The sequence below is a fragment of the Colobus angolensis genome, unplaced genomic scaffold (genome assembly GCF_000951035.1).
Source record: "Colobus angolensis palliatus isolate OR3802 unplaced genomic scaffold, Cang.pa_1.0 Scaffold95, whole genome shotgun sequence".
Lineage (NCBI taxonomy): Eukaryota > Metazoa > Chordata > Mammalia > Primates > Cercopithecidae > Colobus > Colobus angolensis.
In genome coordinates, this window is record NW_012123487.1 from 3,528,293 (window position 1) to 3,542,205 (window position 13,913).

Genomic DNA, 13,913 nt, shown 5'->3' on the forward strand with positions numbered 1-13,913 from the left:
TCATGCCACTGCACTCCAGCCTGGGTGACAGAGAGGGACTCCGTTTCAGAAAAAAAATAATAATTTACGATGCCAAACTGAGGTATGATTGCACTGGATAGAAAAGAACAGTGATTTAGTAAACTCATTCAGTGTGATATGCGTAATAAATTAAGACAAAGGAATCCTCCATTCAATAGGAGAGCAAAAATAAATGAAATAAATAATGAAAAAACAAAAAAAGCTAATACAGCAAAAAATTTATTTTTTGAAGATATTGATAAAATAATAAATGTCTGGCAAAACAGAAGAAAAAAAAAGAGAAACACAAATTACTAATATCAAGAATGGAAGAAAAGATATCATACAGATGTTTCAGATATTAAAAGGACAATAAGAATACTATGAAAAAATTTATTCCAGTAAACAAATGTACAAATTTCTTTAAAAATACAGCTTGCTAAAATTGACAACAAAATAGAAAATTTTAATAACTCTTTGTCTATTAAAAAAATTAAATTCACAATACAAAATCTTTCCACAAAGAACACCCTAGCCCCAGATGGTTTTACTGGTGAATTCTATCAAACAATTAAATAAGAAATGATATCAATCACATGGAAACTATTTTAGAAAATAGAAAAGAAGGAAACACTCCTCAATTTGTGTTATGAAGGCAGTGTAACTCTAATAACAAACTATCAAAAATTCCAAAGATCTTGTAAGAAAAGAAAGTTACTAACCAGTATCTCCTCAAACCATAGACACAAAAATTCTTAAAAATAAATTAGTGGCTGGGTGTGGTGGCTCACGTCTGTAATCCCAGCACTTTGGGAGGCATAGACGGGTGGATCATGAGGTCAAGAGATCGAGACCATCCTGGCCAACATGGTGAAACCCTGTCTCTATTTAAAAATCAAAAATTAGCTGGGCGTGGTGTCACGTGCTTGTAGTCCCAGCTACTAAGGAGGCTGAGGCAGGAGAATTGCTTGAACCCAGGAGGCAGAGGTTGCAGTGAGCCAAGATTGAGCCATTGCACTCCAGCCTGGGCAACAGAGCAATATGCATCTCAAAATAAATAAATAAAAATAAATAAATAAATAAATAAATTAGCAAATCAAATTAATCTGTATATTAAAAGACCAAGTAAGGTTTATCCTGGAAATTCAACCTAGGATATCTAGGAATGCAATCTTGCATTCCTACCATAACTTAACTAATAAAAAAGAACCCAACTATATAATCATCTCAATAGATGGAAAGAAAAGACATTTGAAAAAAATTATCACTCATTTATGATTATTTTAAAAACACTGAGAAAACTAGTAGAGGCAATTTCCTCAAACTGAAAAAAGCAACCCCCTCTGCCAAATCCAATTAAGCAAAATCAAAACTCTACCATTAATACCATATCAATTATTAAATATTATACACCTTCTCCCTAAGATTGAGAACTAATAAAAAATATTTGCTATAGCCATGTTTATTCAACATTGTATTAGAGGTCCTAGCCAGTGCAATAAGGCAAGACAAAATGTTAACACTATACAGATGGCAAAGTAAAAAGTAAAATTGTCTTTATTTGTAGATGACAGAATTGTTTACATAAAAAACCCTAAGTCATCTATAAAACAACTACTGGAACTAGCAAGTAAATTTAGCAGGTTTTCAGGAGGTGTGACCAATACAAAAAAAAAAAATCAATTACAATGGAAATAAATTTTAAAATGTAACTTAAAATACTTTTTCAGCAGCATATAAAAGCATAAAGAATTTGGAGATAAGCTTGACAAAAGGCATGTAAGAATACTACAGTAGAAACTGTATAATAAGGGTGAGAAAATTTTATGGATAACTAAATAGAAAGATATGCTGTGTTCATGGATTGAAAGATTTAACATTGTTTGATGTCAGTTCTTCCCAAATTGACCTATAGATTAAAAATTCCCTTTGTCTTTTTCAAGAAAGTGATGGTAAATTCTAAAATATATATAAACATACAAATAATCTGGACCAAAAATTCTTGAAATAAACAAAACAAAGTTAGGTAGCTCAAATAACCTTATCCCAAGATTTACTACATAGCCTTGGTAATTTATCTAATGTAATGTTGGTATCAGGGATAGAATATCAGATTAACAAAACTGATTATTGAGATTCCAGAAATAAAGACCAACAAACATACGTAATTGATATTAACATAAAATATCAGGAAAAAAAGTGAAGAATGTATGGTATTTTTTAGAAGAGTACTGAAACAAATATATATATCCATATATTTTATATATATATATAAAATATATGGAAAACAATAAGCCTTTACCCCTACTTCACAACATATATAAAATTATTTGAGCTAAATCATAGACCTAAATGTAAATCCATAAACTATAAAGCTTCTAGCAGGAAGTACAGTAGAACTATCTTTGGTAATTTAAGGTAGGAAATTATTTTTTAGATGGAATACAAAAATATCTAAATATAAAACAAATTAATCAATTGGAATTCATAAAGCACCACCAAAAAAACATAAAAAACAAAAATCCTTCACACTTCATCATTAAGAAAATAAATGTGAAAGAAAATATTTGCAGTACATATATCTGTCAAAAGACTGTCATGCAGAATATATAAAGAATATTACAACAAATAGAAGTGCACACTGCTCAATTAAAAAAATGGACAAACAAAATCAAACAGACCAAAATAAAACTGATTAACAACACCAGATATTGGTGGAGCAATTGCAGAATTCATGCATTGCTTCTGAGAATGTAAAATAGTACAATCACTTGAAACAATGCCTGCACATTCCTTATTAAATAAACTATACAGAGAGTGATGTCAGTGACATGGCAAGGGAAGGACCTCTGATAATTTTCCCTTTCATAAAAGCAATTTTTAAAACCTACAAAAAAAAGGTCAGAATCAATTTTTTTAACTCTGGAAATTAACTAAAAGTTTGCATCAATCAGGGAAGATTTAGTCAAGAAAAACACTGGTTCTTGGTAAGAACAGTGAATTTTTGGTGTTTTAATTTACTCTAATTCTTATCTCTCCCACTCTATGAAAGCCTTGAAAATCAACACCTTGCTTTCTGAGTAAAAAAATCAGCAGCCTGGAGGCCACCAGAGGGCGCAGAAGAGGGTTGGCATTTTTTCAAAACCTAATTCTCAAAGATTATCATTATTTGTCCTGTTTGGTGATTCTCTGGAAGATTCCACTTGCAAAACTGAGAGTATTTGAACTAACTTGGCACTGGCCCAGTATAAAAAGCTTTTCCTTTTAGGGGTGTTTGTTGAAAACAATTATGGACAATTATTTATTTCTGAGGCTGCCTAAGACAGTGGATAACAGTTGGGGCAAACAGTAGGCTAAGAACAACAACAACAACAACAAAACTTTAAAACTAAAAGGGAAAGGTGGGAATAAGTTTACTTGGGGGCTTTGAAAAGCTCTGACCAATTTTTGGGAATCTAGAAACTCACATGCATGTATAAGACTATGGATATGCTCAAAGCTGTGTGCATGTTCAGGAGCGACCTGAGAAGACCCTAAACTCTCACCTCCAGCTAGTCTTAAGATTCTGGAAAGCAGGAAGTGAAGGTAATGCAGAACTGTAAGCTGCCTGGCTGAGTGTTTCAGGGATATCCAAACATGCACACAGCTGGAAAACACTGAAAAGCTTATTGCTACCTAGCATTTAAAGAAATGTCTGTCAAATCATTAGCTGACTGCTAAGATAACGGAGCAGAGATTTTCGTAGTCACACACAGTAAGAACACAGGTCTTACAGAGTTAGTTTACAAAAGTCACTGAAGAAATAAAAAACAATAACACGAGCAAAAATAACAAATCCTGGTGACAAGTATCTGATTTTCAGAATTTCCAAATTATATTATTTAAAATATTTAATTTTCAACAAAAAATTTATGAAGCATGCAAAGAAATGAGAAAATATTGTTCATACACAGAAAGAAAGCAATTAATAAAAACTGTTCCAAAAGAAACCCAGATATTACTAGAAAAATACTTTTATTCAACTATTTGAAATGTGTTTTTTAAAAAAACTAAAAAAAAGTCTAAAAACCCAGAGGATGTCTCGCTAAATAGAGAATATCAATAAAAAGACAGAAATATTTAAAAGAACCAAATAAAAATTCTGAAGTTGAAAAACATAATAACTGAAAGAAGAATTTCACTATAGGATCTAAACATAACATTTGAGCAGGCAGAGGATGGACTCAGCAAATTTAAAGATAGGTCAACTGAGATTATCCAGTCTGTGAAACAGAAACAAAAAAAGAAAAAAATAAAGAAAATGTAGCAAAACCTCAAAGATCTGTGGGGCACCAGTAACAACTATACATAATGGAAACTCCAGGAGGAACAGAGGAAGAAAAGGGAAAAAAAAATTGAAAAAATAATGGCCAAAGTATCTAAATTTAATAAAAACCATTGCTGTAAATATTCAGAAAGCTTAACAAACTCCAAGCTAGATAAAACAAGAAAGATCTATACCTAGACATGTAATTAAATGATTAAAAGGCAAAGTCAATAGAAAGGGAGAAGTGGTTCATCTTGTAAAAGTGACCTTCAATGTAATTATTGACTGGTTTCTCATCAGAAATTATAAAGGCCAGAATACAATAGGATGACATGTTGACATATTCAAAGTACTAAAAGTTAAAAAATAAATGCCAACCAAAAATTATATATTCAGCAAAACATTTATTCAAAAATAAAGGCAAAATCAGGAGACTCAAAATAAACAAAAACTGAGAGAATTCATTGCTAGGAGAACTGTCCTACAAGATATATTCAAGTGGGTCCTTTAGGCTAAAATAACAGAGCAGTACAAAGTAACTTGAATCCACATAAATAAATTAAGAGCACAGAAAAAGACAACTAATAGGTAAATACAAAAGACAGTGCAAATGTATTTTTTTGTGTATAATGCTTTTGTTTTTCTATCTGATTTAAAAGACAACTGCACAAACCAATAGTTACACACCTGTGTTGATTGGCACACAATGTGTAAGATTTAATTTGTATAAATATAACAGCACAAGAAAAGGTGGGCAGAACAAGGCTACATAGGAACAAAGTTTTTATATACCACTGAAATTAAGATGACATTGATCTGAACTATATTGTTACTAATTAATAACATTAATTAATAATAATTATTATTATTTTTGAGACAGAGTCTCACTCTGTCACCCAGGCTGGAGCGCAATGGCATGATCTCTGCTCACTGCAACCTCTGCCTCCCAGGTTGAGACCATTCTCCTGCCTCAGCCTCCTGAGTAACTGGGACTGCAGTTGCCTGCCACCATGCCTGCTAATTTCTGTATTTTTAGTAGAGACAGGGTTTCACCATGTTGGCCAGGCTGGTCTTGAACTCCTGACCTCAGGTGATCCACCTGCCTCAGCCTCTCAAAGTGCTGGGATTACTGGTGTGAGCCACCACACCTGGTCAATAAATAATAATTATTTATTGTAATCCCCAAAGCAAACACAAAGAAAATAACTCAAAAATATATAATAAAAGGAATGACAAGGAAAAAATTAAATTAGTACACTAGAAAATACATGTATAACACACAGAGACACAAAACAATAATGGAGGAATAGAAGGAGGTTAAAGACATAGATACAGAAAATATGTAAAACATGTAGCAAAATGTCAGTCATAAATTCTACCTTATCAGTAATTAAATTAATTGTAAATAGATTAAAAACTCCAGAAAAAAGATAAAGATGAGCAGACGAATTTTTAAAAACTGATTAAACTGTATGTTGTCTTTAAGAGACAAATTTTAGATTCAAATACACAAATTGGTTAACAGTAAAGGAAAGGCAAAAGATATAAAATGCAAATAGTGCCTGAAAGAAAACTTAAGTGGTGAGGCTACTATCACACAAAATAGACTTAAAGGTAAAAATTGTTCCTGATGACACAAAGGATATTTTATAGTAAGAAAAGCATCAGAAGTCCTAATCAGAGCAATCAGGCAAGATAAAGAAATAAAAGACATTCCAAACAGGAAAATAAGAAGTCAAACTATCTGTCTTTGCTGACAGTATAGTTCCATACCTAGAAAACCCTAAAGACTCTACCAAAAGGTTCCTGGAATTGATAAACAATTTCAGTAAAGTTTCAGAATACAAAATTATGTACAAAACTCGGTAGTATTTCTATACATCAATAACATTCAGGCTGAGAGCCAAATCAAGAACTCAATTCCATTTACAACAGCCACAAAAAAATGAAATAAAATACCTAGGAATACATATAACCAAGGAGGTAAAAGATCTCTACAAGGAGAACTACAAAAGACTGCTGGAAGAAATCATAGACGACACAAACAAATGGAAAAACATTCCATGCTCATGGATTGGAAGGATCAATATTGTTAAAATGGCCATACTGCCCAAAGCAGTGTATAGATTCAATGCCATTCTTGTCAAACAGCCAATGTTATTTTTCACAGAATTAGAACAAACTATTCTAAAATGTACATGGAGCCAAAAAAGAGCCAGAATAGTCAAAGCGTTCCTATGCAGAAAGAGCAAAGTTAGAGTCATCATATTACCTGACTTTAAACTATACTATAATGCTACAGTGTCCAAAACAACATGGCATTGGTCCAGAAACAGACACATAGACCAATGGAGCATGATAGAAAACCCAAAAATAAAGCCACACACCTACAACCATCTGATCTTCAACAAACCTGACAAAAATAAGCAATGAGGAAAGGAGTCCCTATTTAATAAATGGTGCTGGGATAGTTAGCTAACCATATAAAGAAGAATGAAACTCAACTTCTGTCTGTCACCATATACAAAAATTAGTTTAAGATAGATTAAAGATTTAAATGTAAGACCTCAAACAATAAGAATCCTAGAAGAAAACATACAAAACACCATTCTGGACGTCGACCTTGGGAAAGAATGTATGATGAAGCCCTCAAAAGCAGTTGCCATAAAAACAAAATCAGGCCAGGTGCAGTGGCTCATGCCTGTAATGCCAGCATTTTGGGAGGCCAAGGTGGGCAGATCATGAGGTCAAGAGTTTGAGACCAGCCTGGCCAATAAGGTGAAACCCTGTCTCCACTAAAAATACAAAAATTAGCCGGGCGTGGTGGCATGCCCCTGTAGTCCCAGCTACTCCAAGGCAGAAGAATTGCTTGAACCCGGGAGGCAGAGGTTGCAGTGAACCAAGATCGTGCCACTGTACTGCAGCCTGGGTGACAGAGTGAGACTCTGTCTCAAAAAAAAAACATTGACAAGTGAGACCTAATTACACTAAAGAGCTTGTGCACAGCAAAAGAAACTATCAGTGAAGTAAGCAGACAACCTATAGAATGCGAGAAAATATTCACAAACTATGCATCTAACAAAGGTCTAATTACAGAATCTATAAGGAATTTCAGCAATTCCACAAACAAAAAACAAATAACCCCATTTAAAAGTGGGCAAAATACATGAACAGACACTTTTCAAAAGAAGACGTACAAGTAGCCAACAAAAATATAAAAAATGCTCATCTTCACTAATTATGAGAGAAATAAAAATCAAAACCACAGTGAGATACCATCTCACACCAGTCAGAATGGCAATTACTAAAAAGTCAAACAACAACAACAACAACAACAGATGCTAGTGAGGCTGCAGAGAAAAGGGAATGCTTATACACCATTGGTGGGAATGTAAATTAGTTTAGTCACTGTAAAAAGCAGTTTGCAGATTTCTCAAAGAACTTAAAAAAACTACCATTCAACACAGCAATCCGATTACTGGGTATATATCCAAAAGAAAACAAATTGTTCCACCAAAAAGACACATGCAGCCATGTGTTCATTGCAGCACTATTCACAATGGCAAAGACATGGAATCAATCTGGGTGTCTATCAGTGGTGGACTGGATAAAGAAAATGTGGTGCATACACACCGTGGAATACTGTACAACCATAAGGGAAGCCATAAAGGGAATGGCAAAACCGCAATTACTTTTGCACCAACCTATATTAACAGATGCAGAAAATCATTTAACAAAACCCAACACATAAACTAATAGAAGAAAAGTTACCCTGACCGAGGAGATCTATGAGAACTCAGTGCTAACATCATATTTAGTGAAACACTGAAATCTTCCCTTCTCAGATGAGTAACAAGACAAGGATGTCTCCTTTTGCTGTTTAGCGTTGTACTGTAGGTTCCAGACAAAGAAGTTAGGCAGAAAAAAAGAAGACATCCATATTGGAAAGGAGCAAATAAAACAATATGTATTTGGAGATCATATAATCTTGTATCTAGAAAATTCTAAGGAATTCACACATGAATGCACACACATACACACTAAAACAATTAGATATAATTAATGAATTCAAACAGGATATAAGATCAATATACAAGAATCAATTGCATTCCCACACAGTAACACTAAATAACCTGAAAATTAAATTAAATTAAAAATGCAATTAATGATAGCATCAAAAAAATTCTTAAGAATGGTAAATAACGAAATTAAGGCAGAAATCAAGAAGTCCTTTGAAACCAATGAGAACAAAGAGACAGCATACCAGAATCTCGGGGACACGGCTAAAGTCATGTTAAGAGGGAAATTTATAGTACTGAATGCCTACATCAGAAAGCTAGAAAGATCCCAAATTGACACTCCAACAGCACTATTAAAAGAACTAGAGAAGCAAGAGCAAACAAATCCAAAAGCTGGCAGAAGGCAAGAAATAAGTAGGATCAGAGCAGAACTGCAGGAGATAGAGACACGAAAAACCCTTCAAAAAAACCAATGAATCCAGGAGGTGTTTTTTTGAAAAAATTAACAAAATAGATAGACCGCTAGCTAGATCAACAAAGAAGAAAAGAGAGAAGAATCAAATAGACAATAGACAATAAAAAATGATAAAGGAGATATCACCGCTGACCCCATAGAAATACAAACTACCATCAGAGAATACTATAAACACCTCTACACAAATAAGCTAGAAAATCTAGAAGAAATGGATAAATTCCTGGACACATACGCCCTCCCAATACTAAACCAGGAAGAAGTCAAATCCCTGAATAGATCAATGACAAGTTCTGAAATTGAGGCAGCAATTAATAGCCTACCAACCAAAAAAAGCCCAGGACCAGACGGATTCACAGCCAAATTCTACCAGAGGTACAAAGAGGAGCTGGTACCATTCCTTCTGAAACTATTCCAAACAACTGAAAAGAAGGGACTCTTCCCTAACTCATTTTATGAGGCCAGCATCATCCTGATACCAAAACCTGGCAGAGACACAAGAATAAAAGGAAAACTACGAGCTAATATCCCTGATGAACATTGATGGAAAATTCCTCAATAAAATACTGGCAAACTGAATCCAGCAGCACATCAAAAAGCTTATTCACCACAATCAAGCCAGCTTCATTTGGCTTCATTCATACAAGGCTGGTTCAACATACACAAATCAATAAACATAATCCATCACATAAACAGAACCAATGACAAAAACTACATGATTATCTCAATAGATGCAGAAAATACCTTCAACAAAACTCAACACCCCTTCATGCTAAAAACGCTCAATAAACTAGGTATTGATGGAACATGTCTCAAAATAATGAGAGCTATTTATGACAAACTCACAGCCAATATCAGACTGAAAGGCTGAAAGCTGACATCATTCCCTTTGAAAACTGACACAAGACAAGGATGCCTTCTCTCACCATAGTATTGGAAGTTGAACATAGTATTGGAAGTTCTCGCCAGGAAAATCAGGCAAGAGAAAGAAATAAAGGGTATTCAAATAGGAAGAGAGGAAGTAAAATTGTCTCTGTCTGCAGATGACATGATTCTATATTTAGAAAACCCCATCATCTCAGCCCCAAAACTCCTTAAGCTGGTAAGAACCTTCAGTAAAGTCTCAGGATACGAAATCAATGTGCAAAGGTCACAAGCATTGCTATACATCAGCAATAGACAGGCAGAGAGCCAAATCATGAATGAATTCCCTTTCACAATTGCTACAAAGGGAATAAAATACCTAGGAATACAGTTAACAAGGGAGTTGAAGGACCTCTTCAAAGAGAACTACAAACCGCTGCTCAAGGAAATAAGAGAAGACATAAACAAATGGAAAAACAATCCATCCTCATGGATAGGAAGAATAAATATCATGAAAATGGCCATACTCTCCAAAGTAATTTATAGTTTCTATGCTATTCCCATCAAACTACCATTGACATTCTTCAAAGAATTAGGAAAAAACTACTTAAAATTTCATATGGAACCAAAAAAGAGCCTGTACAGCCAAGACAATCCTAAGCAAACAACAACAACAACAACAACAACAAACAGACGAACAAAAAAGGAAAAACAAAGCTGGAAGCATCATGCTACCTGACTTAAAACTATACTACAAGGCTATGGTAACCAAAACAGCATTATACTGGTACCAAAACAGACATACAGACCAATGGAAAAAAACGGTGACCTCAGAAATTACACCACACATCTACAACTATCTGATCTTCAGCAAAAATGACAAAAACAAGCAATAGGAAAAGGATTCCCTATTTAACAAACAGTGCTGGGAAAACTGGCTAACCATATGCAGGAAATGGAAACTGGATCCCTTCCTTACACCTTATACAAAAATTAACTTAGGATGGATCAAAGACTTAATTGTGAAACCACAAACCATAAAAACCCTAGAAAAAAACCTAGGCAATACCATTCATGACGTAGGCATGGGCAAAGATTTCATGACAAAAACACCACAAGCAATTGTAACAAAAGCTAAAATTGACAAATGGCATCTAATTAAACTAAAGAGGCTCTGCACAGCAAAACAAACAAACAAACAAAAACAAAAACAAACAAAAAACTATCATCAGAGAGAACAGGTAACCTACAGAATGGGAGAAAATTTTTGCAATCTACCCATCTGTCAACAGTCTAATATCCAGAATCTACAAGGAACTTAAACAAATTTACAAGAGGAAAGCAAACAACCTCATCAAAAAGTGGGCAAAGGATATGAACAGACACTTCTCAAAAGAAGACATTTACATGGCCAACAAACATATGAAAAAAAGCTCAGCATCACTGATCATTAAAGAAATGCAAATCAAAACCACAATGAGATACTATCTCACACCAGTCAGAATGGCAATTATTGGAAAGTCCAAAAACAATAGATGCTGGTGAGGCTGTGCAGAAATAGGAACATTTTTATTCTGTTGGTGGGAACGTAAATTAGTTCAACCATTGTGGAAGACAGTGTGGGGATTCCTCAAGGATCTAGAACCAGAAATCCTGTTTGACCCAGCAATCCCTTTACTGGATATATACCCAAATAATTATAAATCATTTAAGACATATGCACAAGTATGTTTACTGCAGCACTATTTACAAGCAAAGACATGGAACCAACCCAAATGCCCATCAATGATAGACTGGATAAAGAAAATGTGGTACATATACACCACAGAATACTATGCAGCCATAAAAAGGAATGAGATCATGTCCTTTGTAGGGACATGGATGAAGCTGGAAGCCATCATCCCCAGCAACTAACACAGGAACAGAAAATAAAATACCACATGTTCTCACTCATAAGTGGGAGATGAACAATGAGAACACATGGACACAGCGAGGGGAACAACACACAATGGGGTCTGTCGGGGGCTGGGGAGAGGGGAGGGAGAGCATCAGGACAAATAATTAATGCATGTGGGGCTTAAAACCTAGATGACGGTTGACAGGTGAAGCAAACCACCATGCCACACGTATACGTGTGTAGTAAACTTGCACGTTCAGCACATGTATTCCAGAACTTAACACAAAATTTGAGAAAAAACAAAATTCTTAAGAATACATTTAACAAAAATGTGCAAGGCTTTTACACTGAAAAAAAGAAAAGAAAACCCTGTAAAACGACTTAAATTAAAGAAGAACTAAATAAATGCAAAGACATCTATGCTTGTGAAATGGAAGATGTAATATTATTAGGATGGCAATATTCCCCAAACTGATCTAAAGATTTGATGTAATCCCTATCAAAATCCCAACTGTCTTTTTGCTGAAATTGATAAGTTGATATTAAATTCATATGGAAATACAAGGACTCAGAATGGCCAAAACAATCTTGAAAAAGAATAAAGTTGAGGGACTGATTAATTTCAAAAATTAGTACAAAGCTACACTAATCAAGACTGTGTGGTATTGACATAGGATAGACATATTATATTGGTTATGAAATAAAATTGAGAGTACAGAAATAAAGTTATTCATTATCATCAATCGATTTTTGATAATGGTACCAAGGCAATTTAATGCAGGAAATAATAATGTTTTCAACAAAGAATGATGGAGCAACTAGATATCCATATGCAAAAGAATAAGGTTGAACCACTTCCTCACAACATATAAAAAAAGTACTCAACATGAATTAAAACTTAAGTGTAAGACTAAAAATGAAAAAAATTATTAAACGAAAATACAGGAGTAAATTTCATGACCTTAAACTAGGCAATGATTTCATATATCTGACACCAAAAGCACAAGCAACAAAACTTAAAATAGATAAATTGGACTTAATCAAAATTTAAAACTTTTGTGCTTCAAGTAATATTATTTTAAAACTGTAAATGCAATCTAGATATTGGGAGAAAATTGTTGCAAATCATGTATTTGATAAGGGTCCATCATTCAGAATATATAAAGAACACTTAGAGTAACTCAAACATTATTTAGTTAAATAACCCGATTGAAAATGGGCAAAGTATTTGAATAGATATTTATCCATATGGCCAATAAACACATGAAAGGATGTTTATCATTAATCATTAGAGAAATGCAAATCAAAACCACAATGAGATATCACTTCACACCTACAATATTGCCTATGACCAAAAAGTAGAACAATAGCAAGTATTGGGAGAAATTGGAGCCCTCATACCTTTGGTGATAGGGATCTAAAATGGTACGGCTGCTTTGGAAAACAGTTTGGCATTTTCTCAAAAAGTTAAATGTGAAATCATATTACCCAGCAATTCTAATTCTACTTCTAGTTGCATAACCAAGAGAACTGAAAATATGTTCACACAAAAACTTGTATGTGAAAGTTCACAGCAGCATTCTTTGTAATAGACAGAAAATGGAAACAACTCAATGTCAACCAACTGAAGAACAGATAAAATGTGATGTATCCATATAATAGAACATTATTTGGCAATAAAAAGGAATGAAGTACTGATAATATGCTTCAACATGGATGACTCATGAAAATATTATGGCAAGTAAAAGTGTACAGATAGAAAAGACCACATATTGAGTGATTCAATTGATATAAAATGCCCAGGAAAGAAAATACATAGAGGTAGATTAGTAGTTGCCAGAGACTGAAGTTAAAAAGAACTGGGAGTGACTGACTGATAATGGATATGTGGCTTCTTTGGGGGATGATGAAAATAGTCTGGCATTAGGGATGATCATTAGACAATTTTGTGAATATAGTAAAAACTACAATTGTCCACTTGAAAAGGGTGACTTATACGAAATAATAAGAAATATATGTATATTGGTCTCTGTCTTCATTTCTTCAAAAAGAAATCTCCTGAATGATAGAGTCGCTGGAGAATCTTTTGTTCTAATATTTGGCCTTTGATGTCTATGTGTAGCACAGAGCTCCTAAATCCCTTATACTTTCCTGGGATTCCAAGCAGCATCTTTTGTCCTGATGAGGCAACTCTTGCTGAGCTCCTGGATGGCTCCAGGATGGGGGCTGGTCACCAGAAAGACCAAGCTCTGATGAAAATCTTGGAACTTTCAGCCCCACCCCCCGTCCTCCAGGAAGAGAAGAGGACTCTCCATCCTCTAGAAATGGAGTTAATAACCGATCTTGTCTATGTGA